General features: G+C 49.4%; 1 protein-coding gene across 1 annotated transcript in view; it reads left to right on the top strand.

Annotated features, from left to right (window-relative positions):
• The window catches only part of LOC139384557 (early endosome antigen 1-like), a 246497-nt gene that overhangs the window by 199446 nt on the left and 22568 nt on the right, over positions 1 to 24483 (top strand). The gene's annotated exons all lie outside the window — the stretch shown is intronic.

Raw genomic sequence — 24483 nt, 5'->3', positions numbered from 1 at the left:
GCTACAAGAGGTCTGGATTGTACTAGTATGCTGGGCTACAGCATGGCTGGATGTTGCTAGTATACTGGACTACAGGAGGGCTGGATTGTGCTTGTATGCTGGGCTACAGGAGGTCTGGATTGTGCTAGTGTACTGGGCTACAGGAGGGCTGTATGGTGCTAGTATGCTGGGCTACAGCAGGGCTAGATGTTGCTAGTATACTGGACTACAGCAGGGCTGGATTGTGCTCATATACTGGACTTCAGCAGGGCTGGATTGTGCTAGTTTGCTGGGCTACAGCAGGGCTGGATGTTGCTAGTATGCTGGACTACAGCAGGGCTGGATTGTGCTGGTATACTGGACTTCATCAGGGCTGGATTGTGCTAGTATACTGGACTACAGCAGGGCTGGCTTGTGTTTAGTATTCTGAGCTACAGGAGGTCTGGATTGTGCTAGTATGCTGGGCTTTATCAGGTCTGGATTGTGCTAGTATACTGGACTACAGGAGGGCGGGATTGTGCTTGTATACTGGACCATAGCAGGGTTGGATTGTGCTAGTATACTGGCAACAGGAGGTCTGGATGGTGCTAGTGTGCTGGGCAACATGAGGGCTGGATTGTGCTAGTATGCTGGGCTACAGGAGGTCTGGATTGTGCTAGTATACTGGACTACAGCAGGTCTGGATTGTTTTAGTATACTGGACTACAGCAGGGCTGGATTGTGCTGGTATACTGGACTACAGTACGTCTAGATTGTGCTAGTATGCTGGACTACAGCAGGGCTTGATGGTGCTAGTATGCTGGGCTACAGGTGTGCAGGATTGTGCTAGTATGCTGGGCTATAGAAGGGCTGGATTGTGCTAGTATGCTGGGATGCATGAGGGCTGGATTGTGCTAGTATGCTGTGCTTCAAGAGGGCTGGGTTTTGCTAGTATGCTTGACTACAGGAGGGCTGGATGGTGCTAGTATGCTGGGATACAGCAGGGCTGGATGGTTCTAGTGTACTGGGGCTACAGGAGGGCTGGGTTGTGCTAGTATGCTGGGCTACAGGAGGTCTGTATGGTGCTAGTATGCTGGGCTATATAAGGTCTGGATTGTGCTAGTATACTGGACTACAGGAGGGCGGGATTGTGTTAGTATTCTGGGCTACAGCAGGGCGGGATTGTGCTGGTATACTGGACTTCAGCAGGGCTGGATTGTGCTAGTATACTGGACTACAGCAGGGCTGGATTGTGTTAGTATTCTGGGCTACAGGAGGTCTGGATTGTGCTAGTATGCTGGGCTACATGAGGGCTGGATTGTGCTAGTATGCTGTGCTTCAAGAGGGCTGGGTTGTGCTAGTATTCTGGACTACAGGAGGGCTGGATTGTGCTAGTATTCTGGGCTACAGGAGGGCTGGACGGTGCTAGTATGCTGGGATACAGCAGGGCTGGATTGTGATAGTATACTGGACTACAGCATGGCTGGATTGTGTTAGTATTCTGGGCTACAGCAGGGCGGGATTGTGCTGGTATACTGGACTTCAGCAGGGCTGGATTGTGCTAGTATACTGGACTACAGCAGGGCTGGATTGTGTTAGTATTCTGGGCTACAGGAGGTCTGAATTGTGCTCGTATGCTGGGCTATATCAGGTCTGGATTTTGCTAGTATACTGCACTACAGGAGGGCGGGATTGTGTTTGTATACTGGGCTATAGCAGGGCTGTATGGTGCTAGTATGCTGGGCAACATGAGGAGTGGATTGTGCTAGTATGCTGGACTACAGGAGGGCTGGATTGTGCTAGTATGCTGGGCTACAGCAGGTCTGGATTGTGCTAGTATACTGGCAACAGGAGGTCTGGATGGTGCTATTATGCTGGCTGTAGGAGGTCTGGATTGTGCTAGTATACTGGGCTACAGGAGGGCTGTATGGTGCTAGTATGCTGGGCTACAGGAGGTCTGGATTGTGCTAGTGTACTGGGCTACAGGAGGGCTGGATTGTGCTAGTATGCTGGGCTACAGGAGGGATGTATGATGCTAGTATGCTTGGCTACAGCAGTGCTGGATTGTGCTAGTATACTGGGCTACAGGAGGGCTGGATTGTGCTAGTATGCTGGACTACAGGAGGTCTGGATTGTGCTAGTATACTGGGCTACAGGAGGTACTGGATTGTGCTAGTATGCTGGACTACAGGAGGGCTGGATTGTGCTAGTATGCTGGGCTACAGCAGGTCTATTTTGTGCTAGTATACTGGCAACAGGAGGTCTGGATGGTGCTATTATGCTGGCTGTAGGAGGTCTGGATTGTGCTAGTATACTGGGCTACAGGAGGGCTGGATGTTGCCAGTATACTGGACTACAGCAGGGCTGGATTGTGCTGGTATACTGGACTTCAGCAGGGCTGGATTATGCTAGTATACTGGACTACAAGAGGTCCTGATTGTGCGAGTGTACTGGGCTACAGGAGGGCTGGATTGTGCTAGTATGCTGGGCTACTTGAGGGCTGTATGGTGCTAGTATGCTGGGCTACAGCAGGGCTGGATGTTGCTAGTATACTGGACTACAGCAGGGCTGGATTGTGCTGGTATACTGGACTTCAGCAGGGCTGGATTGTGTTAGTATTCTGGGCTAAAGGAGGTCTGGATTGTGCTAGTGTACTGGGCTACAAGAGGTCTGGATTGTGCTAGTATGCTGGGCTACAGCATGGCTGGATGTTGCTAGTATACTGGACTACAGGAGGGCTGGATTGTGCTAGTATGCTGGGCTACAGGAGGTCTGGATTGTGCTAGTGTACTGGGCTACAGGAGGGCTGTATGGTGCTAGTATGCTGGGCTACAGCAGGGCTAGATGTTGCTAGTATACTGGACTACAGCAGGGCTGGATTGTGCTCGTATACTGGACTTCAGCAGGGCTGGATTGTGCTAGTATGCTGGGCTACAGCAGGGCTGGATGTTGCTAGTATGCTGGACTACAGCAGGGCTGGATTGTGCTGGTATACTGGACTTCATCAGGGCTGGATTGTGCTAGTATACTGGACTACAGCAGGGCTGGCTTGTGTTTAGTATTCTGAGCTACAGGAGGTCTGGATTGTGCTAGTATGCTGGGCTTTATCAGGTCTGGATTGTGCTAGTATACTGGACTACAGGAGGGCGGGATTGTGCTTGTATACTGGACCATAGCAGGGTTGGATTGTGCTAGTATACTGGCAACAGGAGGTCTGGATGGTGCTAGTGTGCTGGGCAACATGAGGGCTGGATTGTGCTAGTATGCTGGGCTACAGGAGGTCTGGATTGTGCTAGTATACTGGACTACAGCAGGTCTGGATTGTTTTAGTATACTGGACTACAGCAGGGCTGGATTGTGCTGGTATACTGGACTACAGTACGTCTAGATTGTGCTAGTATGCTGGACTACAGCAGGGCTTGATGGTGCTAGTATGCTGGGCTACAGGAGTGCAGGATTGTGCTAGTATGCTGGGCTATAGAAGGGCTGGATTGTGCTAGTATGCTGGGATGCATGAGGGCTGGATTGTGCTAGTATGCTGTGCTTCAAGAGGGCTGGGTTTGGCTAGTATGCTTGACTACAGGAGGGCTGGATGGTGCTAGTATGCTGGGATACAGCAGGGCTGGATGGTTCTAGTGTACTGGGGCTACAGGAGGGCTGGGTTGTGCTAGTATGCTGGGCTACAGGAGGTCTGTATGGTGCTAGTATGCTGGGCTATATAAGGTCTGGATTGTGCTAGTATACTGGACTACAGGAGGGCGGGATTGTGCTTGTATACTGGGCTATAGCAGGGCTGGATTGTGCTAGTATACTGGCAACAGGAGGTCTGGATGGTGCTAGTATGCTGGGCTACATGAGGGCTGGATTGTGCTAGTATACTGGACTACAGCAGGGCTGGATTGTGTTAGTATTCTGGGCTACAGCAGGGCGGGATTGTGCTGGTATACTGGACTTCAGCAGGGCTGGATTGTGCTAGTATACTGGACTACAGCAGGGCTGGATTGTGTTAGTATTCTGGGCTACAGGAGGTCTGGATTGTGCTAGTATGCTGGGCTACATGAGGGCTGGATTGTGCTAGTATGCTGTGCTTCAAGAGGGCTGGGTTGTGCTAGTATTCTGGACTACAGGAGGGCTGGATTGTGCTAGTATTCTGGGCTACAGGAGGGCTGGACGGTGCTAGTATGCTGGGATACAGCAGGGCTGGATTGTGCTAGTATACTGGACTACAGCATGGCTGGATTGTGTTAGTATTCTGGGCTACAGCAGGGCGGGATTGTGCTGGTATACTGGACTTCAGCAGGGCTGGATTGTGCTAGTATACTGGCCTACAGCAGGGCTGGATTGTGCTAGTGTGCTGGGCTACAGGAGGTCTGGATTGTGCTTGTATGCTGGACTACAGCGTGGCTGGATTGTGCTAGTATACTGGACTACATCAGGGCTGGATGTTGCTAGGGTACTGGGCTACAGGAGGGCTGGATTGTGCTAGTATGCTGGGCTACAGGAGGGGTGTATGGTGCTAGTATGCTGGGCTACAGCAGGGCTGGATGTTGCTAGTATACTGGACTACAGCAGGGCTGGATTGTGCTGGTATACTGGACTTCAGCAGGGCTGGATTGTGCTAGTATACTGGACTACGGCAGGGCTGGATTGTGTTAGTATTCTGGGCTACAGCAGGGCGGGATTGTGCTGGTATACTGGACTTCAGCAGGGCTGGATTGTGCTAGTATACTGGACTACAGCAGGGCTGGATTGTGTTAGTATTCTGGGCTACAGCAGGGCGGGATTGTGCTGGTATACTGGACTTCAGCAGGGCTGGATTGTGCTAGTATACTGGACTACAGCAGGGCTGGATTGTGTTAGTATTCTGGGCTACAGGAGGTCTGGATTGTGCTAGTATGCTGGGCTACATGAGGGCTGGATTGTGCTAGTATGCTGTGCTTCAAGAGGGCTGGGTTGTGCTAGTATTCTGGACTACAGGAGGGCTGGATTGTGCTAGTATTCTGGGCTACAGGAGGGCTGGACGGTGCTAGTATGCTGGGATACAGCAGGGCTGGATTGTGCTAGTATACTGGACTACAGCATGGCTGGATTGTGTTAGTATTCTGGGCTACAGCAGGGCGGGATTGTGCTGGTATACTGGACTTCAACAGGGCTGGATTGTGCTAGTATACTGGACTACAGCAGGGCTGGATTGTGTTAGTATTCTGGGCTACAGGAGGTCTGAATTGTGCTCGTATGCTGGGCTATATCAGGTCTGGATTTTGCTAGTATACTGGACTACAGGAGGGCGGGATTGTGTTTGTATACTGGGCTATAGCAGGGCTGTATGGTGCTAGTATGCTGGGCAACATGAGGAGTGGATTGTGCTAGTATGCTGGACTACAGGAGGGCTGGATTGTGCTAGTATGCTGGGCTACAGCAGGTCTGGATTGTGCTAGTATACTGGCAACAGGAGGTCTGGATGGTGCTATTATGCTGGCTGTAGGAGGTCTGGATTGTGCTAGTATACTGGGCTACAGGAGTGCTGTATGGTGCTAGTATGCTGGGCTACAGGAGGTCTGGATTGTGCTAGTGTACTGGGCTACAGGAGGGCTGGATTGTGCTAGTATGCTGGGCTACAGGAGGGATGTATGATGCTAATATGCTTGGCTACAGCAGTGCTGGATTGTGCTAGTATACTGGGCTACAGGAGGGCTGGATTGTGCTAGTTTGCTGGACTACAGGAGGTCTGGATTGTGCTAGTATACTGGGCTACAGGAGGTACTGGATTGTGCTAGTATGCTGGACTACAGGAGGGCTGGATTGTGCTAGTATGCTGGGCTACAGCAGGTCTGGATTGTGCTAGTATACTGGCAACAGGAGGTCTGGATGGTGCTATTATGCTGGCTGTAGGAGGTCTGGATTGTGCTAGTATACTGGGCTACAGGAGGGCTGGATGTTGCCAGTATACTGGACTACAGCAGGGCTGGATTGTGCTGGTATACTGGACTTCAGCAGGGCTGGATTGTGCTAGTATGCTGGACTACAAGAGGTCCTGATTGTGCGAGTGTACTGGGCTACAGGAGGGCTGGATTGTGCTAGTATGCTGGGCTACTTGAGGGCTGTATGGTGCTAGTATGCTGGGCTACAGCAGGGCTGGATGTTGCTAGTATACTGGACTACAGCAGTGCTGGATTGTGCTGGTATACTGGACTTCAGCAGGGCTGGATTGTGTTAGTATTCTGGGCTAAAGGAGGTCTGGATTGTGCTAGTGTACTGGGCTACAAGAGGTCTGGATTGTGCTAGTATGCTGGGCTACAGCATGGCTGGATGTTGCTAGTATACTGGACTACAGGAGGGCTGGATTGTGCTAGTATGCTGGGCTACAGGAGGTCTGGATTGTGCTAGTGTACTGGGCTACAGGAGGGCTGTATGGTGCTAGTATGCTGGGCTACAGCAGGGCTAGATGTTGCTAGTATACTGGACTACAGCAGGGCTGGATTGTGCTCATATACTGGACTTCAGCAGGGCTGGATTGTGCTAGTATGCTGGGCTACAGCAGGGCTGGATGTTGCTAGTATGCTGGACTACAGCAGGGCTGGATTGTGCTGGTATACTGGACTTCATCAGGGCTGGATTGTGCTAGTATACTGGACTACAGCAGGGCTGGCTTGTGTTTAGTATTCTGAGCTACAGGAGGTCTGGATTGTGCTAGTATGCTGGGCTTTATCAGGTCTGGATTGTGCTAGTATACTGGACTACAGGAGGGCGGGATTGTGCTTGTATACTGGACCATAGCAGGGTTGGATTGTGCTAGTATACTGGCAACAGGAGGTCTGGATGGTGCTAGTGTGCTGGGCAACATGAGGGCTGGATTGTGCTAGTATGCTGGGCTACAGGAGGTCTGGATTGTGCTAGTATACTGGACTACAGCAGGTCTGGATTGTTTTAGTATACTGGACTACAGCAGGGCTGGATTGTGCTGGTATACTGGACTACAGTACGTCTAGATTGTGCTAGTATGCTGGACTACAGCAGGGCTTGATGGTGCTAGTATGCTGGGCTACAGGTGTGCAGGATTGTGCTAGTATGCTGGGCTATAGAAGGGCTGGATTGTGCTAGTATGCTGGGATGCATGAGGGCTGGATTGTGCTAGTATGCTGTGCTTCAAGAGGGCTGGGTTTTGCTAGTATGCTTGACTACAGGAGGGCTGGATGGTGCTAGTATGCTGGGATACAGCAGGGCTGGATGGTTCTAGTGTACTGGGGCTACAGGAGGGCTGGGTTGTGCTAGTATGCTGGGCTACAGGAGGTCTGTATGGTGCTAGTATGCTGGGCTATATAAGGTCTGGATTGTGCTAGTATACTGGACTACAGGAGGGCGGGATTGTGCTTGTATACTGGGCTATAGCAGGGCTGGATTGTGCTAGTATACTGGCAACAGGAGGTCTGGATGGTGCTAGTATGCTGGGCTACATGAGGGCTGGATTGTGCTAGTATACTGGACTACAGCAGGGCTGGATTGTGTTAGTATTCTGGGCTACAGCAGGGCGGGATTGTGCTGGTATACTGGACTTCAGCAGGGCTGGATTGTGCTAGTATACTGGACTACAGCAGGGCTGGATTGTGTTAGTATTCTGGGCTAAAGGAGGTCTGGATTGTGCTAGTGTACTGGGCTACAAGAGGTCTGGATTGTGCTAGTATGCTGGGCTACAGCATGGCTGGATGTTGCTAGTATACTGGACTACAGGAGGGCTGGATTGTGCTAGTATGCTGGGCTACAGGAGGTCTGGATTGTGCTAGTGTACTGGGCTACAGGAGGGCTGTATGGTGCTAGTATGCTGGGCTACAGCAGGGCTAGATGTTGCTAGTATACTGGACTACAGCAGGGCTGGATTGTGCTCGTATACTGGACTTCAGCAGGGCTGGATTGTGCTAGTATGCTGGGCTACAGCAGGGCTGGATGTTGCTAGTATGCTGGACTACAGCAGGGCTGGATTGTGCTGGTATACTGGACTTCATCAGGGCTGGATTGTGCTAGTATACTGGACTACAGCAGGGCTGGCTTGTGTTTAGTATTCTGAGCTACAGGAGGTCTGGATTGTGCTAGTATGCTGGGCTCTATCAGGTCTGGATTGTGCTAGTATACTGGACTACAGGAGGGCGGGATTGTGCTTGTATACTGGACCATAGCAGGGTTGGATTGTGCTAGTATACTGGCAACAGGAGGTCTGGATGGTGCTAGTGTGCTGGGCAACATGAGGGCTGGATTGTGCTAGTATGCTGGGCTACAGGAGGTCTGGATTGTGCTAGTATACTGGACTACAGCAGGTCTGGATTGTTTTAGTATACTGGACTACAGCAGGGCTGGATTGTGCTGGTATACTGGACTACAGTACGTCTAGATTGTGCTAGTATGCTGGACTACAGCAGGGCTTGATGGTGCTAGTATGCTGGGCTACAGGAGTGCAGGATTGTGCTAGTATGCTGGGCTATAGAAGGGCTGGATTGTGCTAGTATGCTGGGATGCATGAGGGCTGGATTGTGCTAGTATGCTGTGCTTCAAGAGGGCTGGGTTTGGCTAGTATGCTTGACTACAGGAGGGCTGGATGGTGCTAGTATGCTGGGATACAGCAGGGCTGGATGGTTCTAGTGTACTGGGGCTACAGGAGGGCTGGGTTGTGCTAGTATGCTGGGCTACAGGAGGTCTGTATGGTGCTAGTATGCTGGGCTATATAAGGTCTGGATTGTGCTAGTATACTGGACTACAGGAGGGCGGGATTGTGCTTGTATACTGGGCTATAGCAGGGCTGGATTGTGCTAGTATACTGGCAACAGGAGGTCTGGATGGTGCTAGTATGCTGGGCTACATGAGGGCTGGATTGTGCTAGTATACTGGACTACAGCAGGGCTGGATTGTGTTAGTATTCTGGGCTACAGCAGGGCGGGATTGTGCTGGTATACTGGACTTCAGCAGGGCTGGATTGTGCTAGTATACTGGACTACAGCAGGGCTGGATTGTGTTAGTATTCTGGGCTACAGGAGGTCTGGATTGTGCTAGTATGCTGGGCTACATGAGGGCTGGATTGTGCTAGTATGCTGTGCTTCAAGAGGGCTGGGTTGTGCTAGTATTCTGGACTACAGGAGGGCTGGATTGTGCTAGTATTCTGGGCTACAGGAGGGCTGGACGGTGCTAGTATGCTGGGATACAGCAGGGCTGGATTGTGCTAGTATACTGGACTACAGCATGGCTGGATTGTGTTAGTATTCTGGGCTACAGCAGGGCGGGATTGTGCTGGTATACTGGACTTCAGCAGGGCTGGATTGTGCTAGTATTCTGGACTACAGCAGGGCTGGATTGTGTTAGTATTCTGGGCTACAGGAGGTCTGAATTGTGCTCGTATGCTGGGCTATATCAGGTCTGGATTTTGCTAGTATACTGGACTACAGGAGGGCGGGATTGTGTTTGTATACTGGGCTATAGCAGGGCTGTATGGTGCTAGTATGCTGGGCAACATGAGGAGTGGATTGTGCTAGTATGCTGGACTACAGGAGGGCTGGATTGTGCTAGTATGCTGGGCTACAGCAGGTCTGGATTGTGCTAGTATACTGGCAACAGGAGGTCTGGATGGTGCTATTATGCTGGCTGTAGGAGGTCTGGATTGTGCTAGTATACTGGGCTACAGGAGGGCTGTATGGTGCTAGTATGCTGGGCTACAGGAGGTCTGGATTGTGCTAGTGTACTGGGCTACAGGAGGGCTGGATTGTGCTAGTATGCTGGGCTACAGGAGGGATGTATGATGCTAGTATGCTTGGCTACAGCAGTGCTGGATTGTGCTAGTATACTGGGCTACAGGAGGGTTGGATTGTGCTAGTATGCTGGACTACAGGAGGTCTGGATTGTGCTAGTATACTGGGCTACAGGAGGTACTGGATTGTGCTAGTATGCTGGACTACAGGAGGGCTGGATTGTGCTAGTATGCTGGGCTACAGCAGGTCTGGATTGTGCTAGTATACTGGCAACAGGAGGTCTGGATGGTGCTATTATGCTGGCTGTAGGAGGTCTGGATTGTGCTAGTATACTGGGCTACAGGAGGGCTGGATGTTGCCAGTATACTGGACTACAGCAGGGCTGGATTGTGCTGGTATACTGGACTTCAGCAGGGCTGGATTGTGCTAGTATGCTGGACTACAAGAGGTCCTGATTGTGCGAGTGTACTGGGCTACAGGAGGGCTGGATTGTGCTAGTATGCTGGGCTACTTGAGGGCTGTATGGTGCTAGTATGCTGGGCTACAGCAGGGCTGGATGTTGCTAGTATACTGGACTACAGCAGGGCTGGATTGTGCTGGTATACTGGACTTCAGCAGGGCTGGATTGTGTTAGTATTCTGGGCTAAAGGAGGTCTGGATTGTGCTAGTGTACTGGGCTACAAGAGGTCTGGATTGTGCTAGTATGCTGGGCTACAGCATGGCTGGATGTTGCTAGTATACTGGACTACAGGAGGGCTGGATTGTGCTTGTATGCTGGGCTACAGGAGGTCTGGATTGTGCTAGTGTACTGGGCTACAGGAGGGCTGTATGGTGCAAGTATGCTGGGCTACAGCAGGGCTAGATGTTGCTAGTATACTGGACTACAGCAGGGCTGGATTGTGCTCGTATACTGGACTTCAGCAGGGCTGGATTGTGCTAGTATGCTGGGCTACAGCAGGGCTGGATGTTGCTAGTATGCTGGACTACAGCAGGGCTGGATTGTGCTGGTATACTGGACTTCATCAGGGCTGGATTGTGCTAGTATACTGGACTACAGCAGGGCTGGCTTGTGTTTAGTATTCTGAGCTACAGGAGGTCTGGATTGTGCTAGTATGCTGGGCTTTATCAGGTCTGGATTGTGCTAGTATACTGGACTACAGGAGGGCGGGATTGTGCTTGTATACTGGACCATAGCAGGGTTGGATTGTGCTAGTATACTGGCAACAGGAGGTCTGGATGGTGCTAGTGTGCTGGGCAACATGAGGGCTGGATTGTGCTAGTATGCTGGGCTACAGGAGGTCTGGATTGTGCTAGTATACTGGACTACAGCAGGTCTGGATTGTTTTAGTATACTGGACTACAGCAGGGCTGGATTGTGCTGGTATACTGGACTACAGTACGTCTAGATTGTGCTAGTATGCTGGACTACAGCAGGGCTTGATGGTGCTAGTATGCTGGGCTACAGGAGTGCAGGATTGTGCTAGTATGATGGGCTATAGAAGGGCTGGATTGTGCTAGTATGCTGGGATGCATGAGGGCTGGATTGTGCTAGTATGCTGTGCTTCAAGAGGGCTGGGTTTTGCTAGTATGCTTGACTACAGGAGGGCTGGATGGTGCTAGTATGCTGGGATACAGCAGGGCTGGATGGTTCTAGTGTACTGGGGCTACAGGAGGGCTGGGTTGTGCTAGTATGCTGGGCTACAGGAGGTCTGTATGGTGCTAGTATGCTGGGCTATATAAGGTCTGGATTGTGCTAGTATACTGGACTACAGGAGGGCGGGATTGTGCTTGTATACTGGGCTATAGCAGGGCTGGATTGTGCTAGTATACTGGCAACAGGAGGTCTGGATGGTGCTAGTATGCTTGGCTACAGCAGTGCTGGATTGTGCTAGTATACTGGGCTACAGGAGGGTTGGATTGTGCTAGTATGCTGGACTACAGGAGGTCTGGATTGTGCTAGTATACTGGGCTACAGGAGGTACTGGATTGTGCTAGTATGCTGGACTACAGGAGGGCTGGATTGTGCTAGTATGCTGGGCTACAGCAGGTCTGGATTGTGCTAGTATACTGGCAACAGGAGGTCTGGATGGTGCTATTATGCTGGCTGTAGGAGGTCTGGATTGTGCTAGTATACTGGGCTACAGGAGGGCTGGATGTTGCCAGTATACTGGACTACAGCAGGGCTGGATTGTGCTGGTATACTGGACTTCAGCAGGGCTGGATTGTGCTAGTATGCTGGACTACAAGAGGTCCTGATTGTGCGAGTGTACTGGGCTACAGGAGGGCTGGATTGTGCTAGTATGCTGGGCTACTTGAGGGCTGTATGGTGCTAGTATGCTGGGCTACAGCAGGGCTGGATGTTGCTAGTATACTGGACTACAGCAGGGCTGGATTGTGCTGGTATACTGGACTTCAGCAGGGCTGGATTGTGTTAGTATTCTGGGCTAAAGGAGGTCTGGATTGTGCTAGTGTACTGGGCTACAAGAGGTCTGGATTGTGCTAGTATGCTGGGCTACAGCATGGCTGGATGTTGCTAGTATACTGGACTACAGGAGGGCTGGATTGTGCTAGTATGCTGGGCTACAGGAGGTCTGGATTGTGCTAGTGTACTGGGCTACAGGAGGGCTGTATGGTGCTAGTATGCTGGGCTACAGCAGGGCTAGATGTTGCTAGTATACTGGACTACAGCAGGGCTGGATTGTGCTCGTATACTGGACTTCAGCAGGGCTGGATTGTGCTAGTATGCTGGGCTACAGCAGGGCTGGATGTTGCTAGTATGCTGGACTACAGCAGGGCTGGATTGTGCTGGTATACTGGACTTCATCAGGGCTGGATTGTGCTAGTATACTGGACTACAGCAGGGCTGGCTTGTGTTTAGTATTCTGAGCTACAGGAGGTCTGGATTGTGCTAGTATGCTGGGCTTTATCAGGTCTGGATTGTGCTAGTATACTGGACTACAGGAGGGCGGGATTGTGCTTGTATACTGGACCATAGCAGGGTTGGATTGTGCTAGTATACTGGCAACAGGAGGTCTGGATGGTGCTAGTGTGCTGGGCAACATGAGGGCTGGATTGTGCTAGTATGCTGGGCTACAGGAGGTCTGGATTGTGCTAGTATACTGGACTACAGCAGGTCTGGATTGTTTTAGTATACTGGACTACAGCAGGGCTGGATTGTGCTGGTATACTGGACTACAGTACGTCTAGATTGTGCTAGTATGCTGGACTACAGCAGGGCTTGATGGTGCTAGTATGCTGGGCTACAGGAGTGCAGGATTGTGCTAGTATGATGGGCTATAGAAGGGCTGGATTGTGCTAGTATGCTGGGATGCATGAGGGCTGGATTGTGCTAGTATGCTGTGCTTCAAGAGGGCTGGGTTTTGCTAGTATGCTTGACTACAGGAGGGCTGGATGGTGCTAGTATGCTGGGATACAGCAGGGCTGGATGGTTCTAGTGTACTGGGGCTACAGGAGGGCTGGGTTGTGCTAGTATGCTGGGCTACAGGAGGTCTGTATGGTGCTAGTATGCTGGGCTATATAAGGTCTGGATTGTGCTAGTATACTGGACTACAGGAGGGCGGGATTGTGCTTGTATACTGGGCTATAGCAGGGCTGGATTGTGCTAGTATACTGGCAACAGGAGGTCTGGATGGTGCTAGTATGCTGGGCTACATGAGGGCTGGATTGTGCTAGTATACTGGACTACAGCAGGGCTGGATTGTGCTAGTATTCTGGGCTACAGGAGGGCTGGACGGTGCTAGTATGCTGGGATACAGCAGGGCTGGATTGTGCTAGTATACTGGACTACAGCATGGCTGGATTGTGTTAGTATTCTGGGCTACAGCAGGGCGGGATTGTGCTGGTATATTGGACTTCAGCAGGGCTGGATTGTGCTAGTATACTGGACTACAGCAGGGCTGGATTGTGTTAGTATTCTGGGCTACAGGAGGTCTGAATTGTGCTCGTATGCTGGGATATATCAGGTCTGGATTTTGCTAGTATACTGGACTACAGGAGGGCGGGATTGTGTTTGTATACTGGGCTATAGCAGGGCTGTATGGTGCTAGTATGCTGGGCAACATGAGGAGTGGATTGTGCTGGTATGCTGGACTACAGGAGGGCTGGATTGTGCTAGTATGCTGGGCTACAGCAGGTCTGGATTGTGCTAGTATACTGGCAACAGGAGGTCTGGATGGTGCTATTATGCTGGCTGTAGGAGGTCTGGATTGTGCTAGTATACTGGGCTACAGGAGGGCTGTATGGTGCTAGTATGCTGGGCTACAGGAGGTCTGGATTGTGCTAGTGTACTGGGCTACAGGAGGGCTGGATTGTGCTAGTATGCTGGGCTACAGGAGGGATGTATGATGCTAGTATGCTTGGCTACAGCAGTGCTGGATTGTGCTAGTATACTGGGCTACAGGAGGGCTGGATTGTGCTAGTATGCTGGACTACAGGAGGTCTGGATTGTGCTAGTATACTGGGCTACAGGAGGTACTGGATTGTGCTAGTATGCTGGACTACAGGAGGGCTGGATTGTGCTAGTATGCTGGGCTACAGCAGGTCTGGATTGTGCTAGTATACTGGCAACAGGAGGTCTGGATGGTGCTATTATGCTGGCTGTAGGAGGTCTGGATTGTGCTAGTATACTGGGCTACAGGAGGGCTGGATGTTGCCAGTATACTGGACTACAGCAGGGCTGGATTGTGCTGGTATACTGGACTTCAGCAGGGCTGGATTGTGCTAGTATGCTGGACTACAAGAGGTCCTGATTGTGCGAGTGTACTGGGCTACAGGAGGGCTGGATTGTGCTAGTATGCTGGGATACTTGAGGGCTGTATGGTGCTAGTATGCTGGGCTACAGCAGGGCTGGATGTTGCTAGTATACTGGACTACAGCAGGGCTGGATTGTGCTGGTATACTGGACTTCAGCAGGGCTGGATTGTGTTAGTATTCTGGGCTAAAGGAGGTCTGGATTGTGCTAGTGTACTGGGCTACAAGAGGTCTGGATTGTGCTAGTATGCTGGGCTACAGCATGGCTGGATGTTGCTAGTATACTGGACTACAGGAGGGCTGGATTGTGCTAGTATGCTGGGCTACAGGAGGTCTGGATTGTGCTAGTGTACTGGGCTACAGGAGGGCTGTATGGTGCTAGTATGCTGGGCTACAGCAGGGCTAGATGTTGCTAGTATACTGGACTACAACAGGGCTGGATTGTGCTCGTATACTGGACTTCAGCAGGGCTGGATTGTGCTAGTATGCTGGGCTACAGCAGGGCTGGATGTTGCTAGTATGCTGGACTACAGCAGGGCTGGATTGTGCTGGTATACTGGACTTCATCAGGGCTGGATTGTGCTAGTATACTGGACTACAGCAGGGCTGGCTTGTGTTTAGTATTCTGAGCTACAGGAGGTCTGGATTGTGCTAGTATGCTGGGCTTTATCAGGTCTGGATTGTGCTAGTATACTGGACTACAGGAGGGCGGGATTGTGCTTGTATACTGGACCATAGCAGGGTTGGATTGTGCTAGTATACTGGCAACAGGAGGTCTGGATGGTGCTAGTGTGCTGGGCAACATGAGGGCTGGATTGTGCTAGTATGCTGGGCTACAGGAGGTCTGGATTGTGCTAGTATACTGGACTACAGCAGGTCTGGATTGTTTTAGTATACTGGACTACAGCAGGGCTGGATTGTGCTGGTATACTGGACTACAGTACGTCTAGATTGTGCTAGTATGCTGGACTACAGCAGGGCTTGATGGTGCTAGTATGCTGGGCTACAGGAGTGCAGGATTGTGCTAGTATGCTGGGCTATAGAAGGGCTGGATTGTGCTAGTATGCTGGGATGCATGAGGGCTGGATTGTGCTAGTATGCTGTGCTTCAAGAGGGCTGGGTTTTTTCTAGTATGCTTGACTACAGGAGGGCTGGATGGTGCTAGTATGCTGGGATACAGCAGGGCTGGATGGTTCTAGTGTACTGGGGCTACAGGAGGGCTGGGTTGTGCTAGTATGCTGGGCTACAGGAGGTCTGTATGGTGCTAGAATGCTGGGCTATATAAGGTCTGGATTGTGCTAGTATACTGGACTACAGGAGGGCGGGATTGTGCTTGTATACTGGGCTATAGCAGGGCTGGATTGTGCTAGTATACTGGCAACAGGAGGTCTGGATGGTGCTAGTATGCTGGGCTACATGAGGGCTGGATTGTGCTAGTATCCTGGACTACAGGAGGGCTGGATTGTGATGGTAAACTGGGTTATAGCAGGTCTGTATTGTGCTAGTATACTGACATCAGGAGGTCTGGATGGTGCTAGTATGCTGGCTACAGGAGGTCTGGATTGTGCTAGTATACTGAGCTACAGGAGGGCTGTATGGTGGTAGTATGCTGGGCTACAGGAGGTCTGGATTATGCTAGTATGCTGGGCTACAGCAGGGCTGGATGTTGCTAGTATACTGGACTACAGCGGGTCTGGATTGTGTTAGTATACTGGACTACAGCAAGGCTGGATTGTGCTGGTATACTGGGCTACAGTAGGTCTGGATTGTGCTAGTATGCTGGGCTACAGCAGGGCTGGATGTTGCTAGTATACTGGGATGCATCAGGGCTGGATTGAGCTAGTATGCTGGGCTACAGAAGTGCTGGATTGTGCTAGTATGCTGGGCTACAGGAGGACTGGATTGTGCTACTGTACTGGCTACAGGAGGTTTGGATTGTGCTAGTGTGCTGGGCTACAGCAGGGCTGGATGTTGCTAGTATACTGGACTACAGCAGGTCTGGATTGTTTTAGTATACTGGACTACAGCAGGGCTGGATTATGCTGGTATACTGGACTACAGTACGTCTAGATTGTGCTAGTATGCTGGACTACAGCAGGGCTGGATTGTGCTAGTATACTGGCAACAGGAGGTCTGGATGGTGCTAGTATGCTGGGCTACATGAGGGCTGGATTGTGCTAGTATCCTGGACTACAGGAGGGCTGGACTGTGATGGTAAACTGGGTTATAGCAGGTCTGTATTGTGCTAGTATACTGACAACAGGAGGTCTGGATGGTGCTAGTATGCTGGCTACAGGAGGTCTGGATTGTGCTAGTATACTGGGCTACAGGAGGGCTGTATGGTGGTAGTATGCTGGGCTACAGGAGGTCTGGATTATGCTAGTATGCTGGGCTACAGCAGGGCTGGATGTTGCTATTATACTGGACTACAGCGGGTCTGGATTGTGTTAGTATACTGGACTACAGCAAGGCTGGATTGTGATGGTATACTGGACTACAGTAGGTCTGGATTGTGCTAGTATGCTGGGCTACAGGAGGTCTGGATTGTGCTAGTTTTCTGGGCTACAGGAGGGCTGGATGGTGCTAGTATGCTGGGCTACAGGAGGTCTGGATGGTGCTAGTATGCTGGGCTACAGGAGGTCTGGATGGTGCTAGTATACTGGCTACAGGAGGTGTGGATGGTGCTAGTAAGATGGGCTACAGGAGATCTGGATTGTTTTGGTATCCTGGGCTACAGGAGCGTTGTATGGTGCTAGTATGCTGGGCTACAGCAGGTCTGGATTGTTTTGGTATCCTGGGCTACAGGAGGGCTGTATGGTACTAGTATGCTGGGCTACAGGAGGTCTGGATTCTGCCAGTATGCTGTGCTACAGGAGGGTGCTGGATGTTGCTAATATACTGGACTACAGCAGGGCTGGATTGTGCTAGTATGCTGGACTACAGCAGGGCTGGATTGTGCTGGTATACTGGACTACCGCAGGGCTGGATTGTGCTAGTATGCTGGACTACAGCAGGGCTGGATTGTGCTAGTATACTGGACTACCGCAGGGCTGGATTGTGCTATTATGCTGGGCTACAGGAGGGTTGGATTGTGCTGGTATGCTGGACTACAGGAGGGCTGGATTGTGCTAGTATGCTGGGCTACAGGAGGGCTGGATGGTGCTAGTATGCTGGACTATTGCAGGGCTGGATTGTGCTAGTGTTCTGGACTACAGCGGGGCTGGATGGCGCTAGTATACTGGACTACAGCAGGGCTGGATTGTTCTAGTATTCTGGGCTACAGGAGGGCTGGATGGTGCTAGTATTCTGTGCTACAGGAGGGCTGTATGGTTCTGGTATACTGGGCTACAGCAGGGCTGGACTGTGCTAGTATGCTGGGCTACATAATGGCTGGAGTGGGCTAGTATGCTGGGCTACAGGAGGGCTGAATTGGGTCAAATGTGTTCCAGATGAGAGCCTGGGGACCTGCCAGAGACTGAGAGAGACAGAAGGCTGATTCTCCTCATCTCCCTCCTTCAACCCCCCAGGCTGTGTGTGTGTGTGTGTGTGTGTGTGTGTGTGTGTGTGTGTGTGTGAGTGGCTCTGTTCCTGTTGTCCTGCTCCATGCATTAACCAAACAGATAGCCACCAACTTTAATTACCTTTGCTTCCACTTACTCACCCCTGATGTCCTCAAACCCCATCCACCCTTCTTGCCTCCAACGCTTGTGCAAATGAAAGAGAAATAGGGGGGAGAAAGAAGAGAAGCATAATTACGTATTTTAGTGGAGTGCGGCAGAATGCCTTTTGCCAAATGACTCTAATTCCAAATAGTTAACAAGATTTTTATTTTTAATAGAGCCGAATCCGTGTGACAGCAAATAGCTTTCCCATTTGCAGCCCTTAATGGCTTTTCATACTTTGCTCTTCCAATAAGCAGTAAACTCGGAAATTAATATTGCACGCTGTGTTATGATGCAAATGGGAGCGAGATAGGAGAGCGGTACCTTCATGCAGAAAGCTCTGATTAGATCCATAATTGCTGCAGTGGGATGAAAGCATTTCTCCCGCTCGTTTGAATTGTTTTTTTATATATATACATTATATATATATATTTTAAGCTTCTCCATTCGCTCCGGCGTCCGAATCGACAGAATTGTTTTGGTATGTTGTTGTTTTGCGTTTTTAAGTCAATGCTAATCAGTGGTAATTGTGGTTGGAAGAAAAATACTCCTCCACAAAGTCTTTGTCTATATGGAAGTTTGTTTATGTGACCTTTCACTGTATTCACTATGTATTGGTGTATATTTTGTGTACTGTGTTCAGATCTGTAGAATATGGTTTTAGATCCTAAAGGTAGATTCTATCCTTGGAGCGTCCCACTAAAACACCTCTATTTCATCTGATCATACTGTAAACGGACATTTAGCTGCTTTATGGGTCACCCAGTTACAATGTGTTTGAACCAATTTGAATCAACCAGCCACCTCTTTCCAGGAAAACACGCAATCTAGATATATTTGGCGCAATCTAGATATATTTGTGCAAGGTGTTTCATAATTAACATCTGAACCAAGTCATTTAGTTTCCAATTCCATTTTACACCTGCTCAAATATTAACCCCGGTCTGTGCATCTGGTATTGTTTTCATAATAAGGGGGGGGGATCACAGATGGACGGAGACCGTTCACACAGACAGCCATGGGTTTGTCATGTTAATGAACATATACATTCATTATATGGATGACAATGATCCATAATTCAACTCCTAACAGCACCCTTAGGCAGCTGGCTCTCATCATTGCTCTTTCACAAGCCACTTCAATCTGTCTCTGTCATGTTCAACATCTCACCCTCTTCAACCCTGTTGTCTCACTGCATATCACTGTAGCAGGCTGTCCTGTACCGCAGATGTGTGTGTTTGTCTGTTCATGAGCGTATATATTCCACCTGACCATATGCTCAGCTGTAGCCCAGCTATGGTATAACACTGTCATATGCTTTAAATGCAGGCTGTAAATACGCCACAGCACAGTGGCCTGCCCCGGTGCCTGACTCTAGCCCAGCCCACAGAGCTTGTCTTTGGGGAGAGAAGAGCAGAGCATCCTGCCTGCTTGGAGCCCCAGCCCCAGACATATAGCCACCCTGACCTTTAGACAGAAATAGCTAATAAATGGGCCTCCGATTGCTGCCAGCTATTGAGGTTAAGTGTCCTTTGGTCTGCGGGGCTTCAATGTAGCGCTGTGCAGCCGAGGCTGGCTGGGTCACGTGACCAGCACGCACGCCCACACATACGCACATCTGATTCCCTCTCGCCGGTCGCGTCGTCATGGCAACCCTTCATTTATTTTTCAGCTCGTTCCTGTTTCACCTGTCACTTCGATAATTGCCACAGAATTTTCCAGTGTATCAGGGAAGAAATTACGATGATGATAATAATAAGACAATATTTATGAGCCAAACGACTGACAGACAAGTGTAGAGCGATGAAGAAATGTAGAAAGGTTTCATTAGGATAGAATATTAATGTGGGGACAGGGCTTTTTTGGGACTGATAAAGCTTGTTCCCTTTTGTCTCACGGGATTTAGCTCATTGCCTGTGTGACTGGCAGTGGAGTCTGAATTTCCATTGTTTTAATTGGGTCACCCTCTCCTCCATGTCACCTCTCTGGTGAGCATCGCTCAGCTTAATCAGTTCTACAAGACTGTGTCTCACTAGCCGAAACATCCTGTGCCCCTCACAACTATTGATGTTCTGCTTTTAGAAGTATTGATAAGACCAGCAAACGTAATGGCCTTTGTCACGGCGCTGTGTTCATTATTGGCCCGAGAGAGAGAGACCGATAGAGACAAAGACAGACAGAGAGAAAGACCGAGAGAGACAGAGACAAAGAGAGAGAGAGAGAGAGAGAGAGACCAATAGAGACAGAGACAAAGACAGAGAGAGACAGACAAAGACAGAGAGACCGATAGAGAGAGACCGATAGAGACAAAGACAGAGAGAGAGACCAATAGAGACAGAGACAAAGACAGAGAGAGAGACCGATAGAGAGAGAGACCGATAGAGACAAAGACAGAGAGAGAGAGAGAGAGAGAGGGGCCCGCTGGTGCTCTTTACCAAGGTCACCACTATCATGTTAAGCACCTGAAGTCGATAGTCTTCTCCTCAGATTGGAAACATGTAAAAGTTTTCATGACAAAACTCCATACACAAAAAAAACAGTCTCGTTCCCACTGTATAGCTTGAAATTGACAGCAAGCTGTGAAAGCCAGCTACAAATGTGAATAAGAACAATGCATTTTTAAAATTTGCTGTGGTAGCATTTTTTTCTGATATGAGGCTATTGACAAGATGGATATGTTGGATATGTTCTATGTACATAATTAAAGTGTTGTGTGTAGGAGGTTTTCTAGGTGGGGATATTAGTGTGCTTGTTATGTTAGGTGCATTGAGTGCATTCTGGACTTGGTCAATATGTGTCATATTATCACGTCCTGCTGCTTTGAATGATTCTCATAATGCACTAGCATATAAAACATATTTTCTCATCAAAGTGTTCCAGACCTCATTTGAGATTTTTAAAGTCAATATCTACTTTAAAAATGTGTTTATAACGATAACAAATGCCTTATCCTCTCGGGTTATTTTAGAATTAGGACATAAAAACGTGAAGTTATTCTTGCTTGCTTTGCTTGATAAAACATAAACACAAAAGCAAGCGTCCATGTTGGATTCATATATGTGCTTTGGGAAAGTGTCAGTGGAATTAATTGATTTGCCCATATTTGTCAGAAAAGAGTAAGCGCCTAACCCCAGCTTGCATTATTAAAGCTAATACCACAGTGGTTTCGGCAAGTCCTCTGCCGTGAATCAAAGTCTGACACGGACTGATGATGTATGGATATATTATTCAGAGCGTTGCATGGGGCTCTGAGCAGGGCTCTTGCCCCCCATCCTGCATCAACAGCTCCACCCCATCCCCCTGGAGGGTACCTGTGTTTTCAAAGTAAAGACCACTTAGAGAATAGCCCGGGGCATCTGCATACTGGAGTGTCCTGTGTTACACATTAGAAGCCTGTGTCCAGATCCGCAACATAAACACTCTCAACAGCCCCTGTCTCCCCCTCCGCCCCGGATACCCCAAATACCTCAAAGACAGGGAGGGGAAACGGCTTACACAGACAGGCCACAGTGTGGATCAGATGGTCTTTAGGGACTTGACCACGTTAATGACCACTCTCTGAGAACCTCCTCAGCTCAATCCTGAGGTGAGCTTTTATAGACAATATGGAGAAAATGCCTAGATTTCATCAGCAATTAAATTGCCATTACATATTTAAAAAGCATTCAAGATCTTTTCTCTAGAGAATGAGGAGATATTCAGTCCTATTTAAAGCATTGTGACTTTTACCTGCCTAGCATAGCACAGTAACCCCTTCTTACTTATGTAGCCTGTCCCAGCAGACAAACACCCAGTACATCTTAGAACAGTGACTGCAGCATTTCTGCTAACAAATACACTACTTAATTAGCTTCATCTAGTGTAAAATGAAAGCACTAATGAAAATAATAAACGCTTAATCGCTGAGAGGATGGGTGAGGGGCGGAGGGAGAAGAAGATGGGGTGCGCTTTTTGACATGTGGCATCAAAGACAGCATAGACTGAACAGCAGGGCGTGTGAGAAGGAGCTGGGACTGTGCAGTGTACAGGGTGCACCCATCCAGGGCCGCTGAGACTGAGATGCAGGGCTGACATCTTGGGGGTGAACAGCTGACACAACAGGCAGTAAACATCTCCCCCATGGGTGAGGCCTCGGCAGAGGGTGAGACGGGGTTAACGATCAGACGTCTCGTTCAATCCCCCCGGTGGAGTAAATGGGTTTTGATCAGGCGCCAGGAAGGAGCAGAATAGGCAGGCTTTACCATTTGTCAAGACCAACAGTTTTAATATTTTAAAAAACAATCCTATTACCGAACAAAAATAGAGCAAGGATTTCGGGAAACCTGCAATATAAATGTTTAATGGCAGTTTCTGCATACAGCTTTTGTATCTACATATATAGCTTGGTTGGTTGTTGAGGGAAAAACAATGAGTATTGCTTCACTGCTCCTTTGTGTGCATGCAGGCAGAGAGAGCTGGAATTGAATGGCTGGGGAGGACATTAGAATGTCTTTACTGCCTTTCTCATTTCTGTATCTCCCCATCTGCCGAGATGGAGGTGTGAGGAATAGCATCGTTAAGGTAATGTGCCTGGGAAGGCAATGAGTTGAGATCTAACGTGGGCAGGTTCCTCGGCTCAGCCACCAGAAGCTTTAAATGCCCAATCTACAGTGACCTTTACCGCAGAGAGAGGAGAGAGCTTAGGAACTCACACACAAACACACACACAGCCCACCAGACATATTGAACAACAAATATAATGTACACATTTAACATATAGATTATTGTGTTAAATGGCCTCTAAATCAATCACACAACATGGCTGATGACTCTGTTCTATTTGTTTGGAGATAAAGATCCGTCCAGTGTGGATATGAGTGTGTAATTGGAGGTTTGTGTCTGTCTGGGATCAGTTAGTCTGGAGTGTTGCAGCCTCCACAGCGTCACCAAACTCCAGGTTGTCTGTCAGCTGATATGCAGAGCGGAGCCCTTTCATATCACCGGCATTCTCCCTGACAGAGTGGCAGAATGAGAGCAATTATAAATCACTTAGTGAGTGTGTGTTCCAGTAACGGATGGACCGCTGGACCAGACCAGCAGCACAGAGGCACCGGTATGCCTCTGTTGCTTTAACCCTCTTCCATCAGCAGCACCCCCTCCAGGGAGGAGACCATGAGGGGGGTTTAGTCAACCCCTTTCTTAGTGTCCAAGCACAGCCAAGCCAATCATTCCTCAGCCCCCACTCCTTCGCCCCCCGTCCTGCAGCTAGAGTCAACAGCCATCCTTTAATACGCTCATTCTCTTTGAATGTGTTGTTTCACTGTGTTTGTAGGCAATCAGGAATGACCAGGGGTTCTTTTATTGTTTGGTCGTCCAATGTGTGTTTTTTTTGGGCTGAGGACTTGGTGATGAATTTAACATTTTCCAGGGCGGTTGACCAATGAGTGGTGTGGGTCTAGGCGAGCTTGGCAGGTGGTGTTTTTCTTTAATAAGTCTAGAGGTGAGGGGAACACACCATGTGATCAGTCATCCTGTCAGGATGCTCAACTCTGATTAGCCCAGTACTCTGGCTGACATATCTAACCTGCCACACTCCACGATGTCAAACGACTGTTCACCTAATTACTATTTTTAAGTTAGCCAAAAAGTCATCTTTTGTGACCTATCGTGAATCAAGTTTATTTATCGGATTCTTCTCTTACGAAAAGCTGAAAAACATCAATTTCTTTGTTGTGGCATTTTCAGAGTTTTCAGTAGATAAGGTCACAGACATACTAAAATACACATCATCAAAATACACTACTCAAAAAAATAAAGGGAACACTTAAACAACACAATGTAACTCCAAGTCAATCACACTTCTGTGAAATCAAACTGTCCACTTAGGAAGCAACACTGATTGACAATAAATTGCACATGCTGTTGTGCAAATGGAATAGACAACAGGTGGAAATTATAGCCAATTAGCAAGACACCCCCAATAAAGGAGTGGTTCTGCAGGTGGGGACCACAGACCACTTCTCAGTTCCTATGCTTCCTGGCTGATGTTTTGGTCACTTTTGAATACTTGCGGTGCTTTCACTCTAGTGGTAGCATGAGATGGAGTCTACAACCCACACAAGTGGCTCAGGTAGTGCAGCTCATCCAGGATGGCACATCAATGCGAGTTGTGGCAAGAAGGTTTGCTGTGTCTGTCAGCGTAGTGTCCAGAGCATGGAGGCGCTACCAGGAGACAAGCCAGTACATCAGGAGACGTGGAGGAGGACGTAGGAAGGCAACAACCCAGCAGCAGGACCGCTACCTCCGCCTTTGTGCAAGGAGGAGCAGGAGGAGCACTGCCAGAGCCCTGCAAAATGACCTCCAGGAGGCCACAAATGTGCATGTGT

The sequence above is a fragment of the Oncorhynchus clarkii genome, chromosome 26 (genome assembly GCF_045791955.1).
Source record: "Oncorhynchus clarkii lewisi isolate Uvic-CL-2024 chromosome 26, UVic_Ocla_1.0, whole genome shotgun sequence".
In the NCBI taxonomy this organism is placed as follows: Eukaryota; Metazoa; Chordata; class Actinopteri; order Salmoniformes; family Salmonidae; genus Oncorhynchus; species Oncorhynchus clarkii.
Note: the sequence above shows the minus strand (reverse complement) of the source record. Positions and strands in the feature narration are given on the sequence as shown.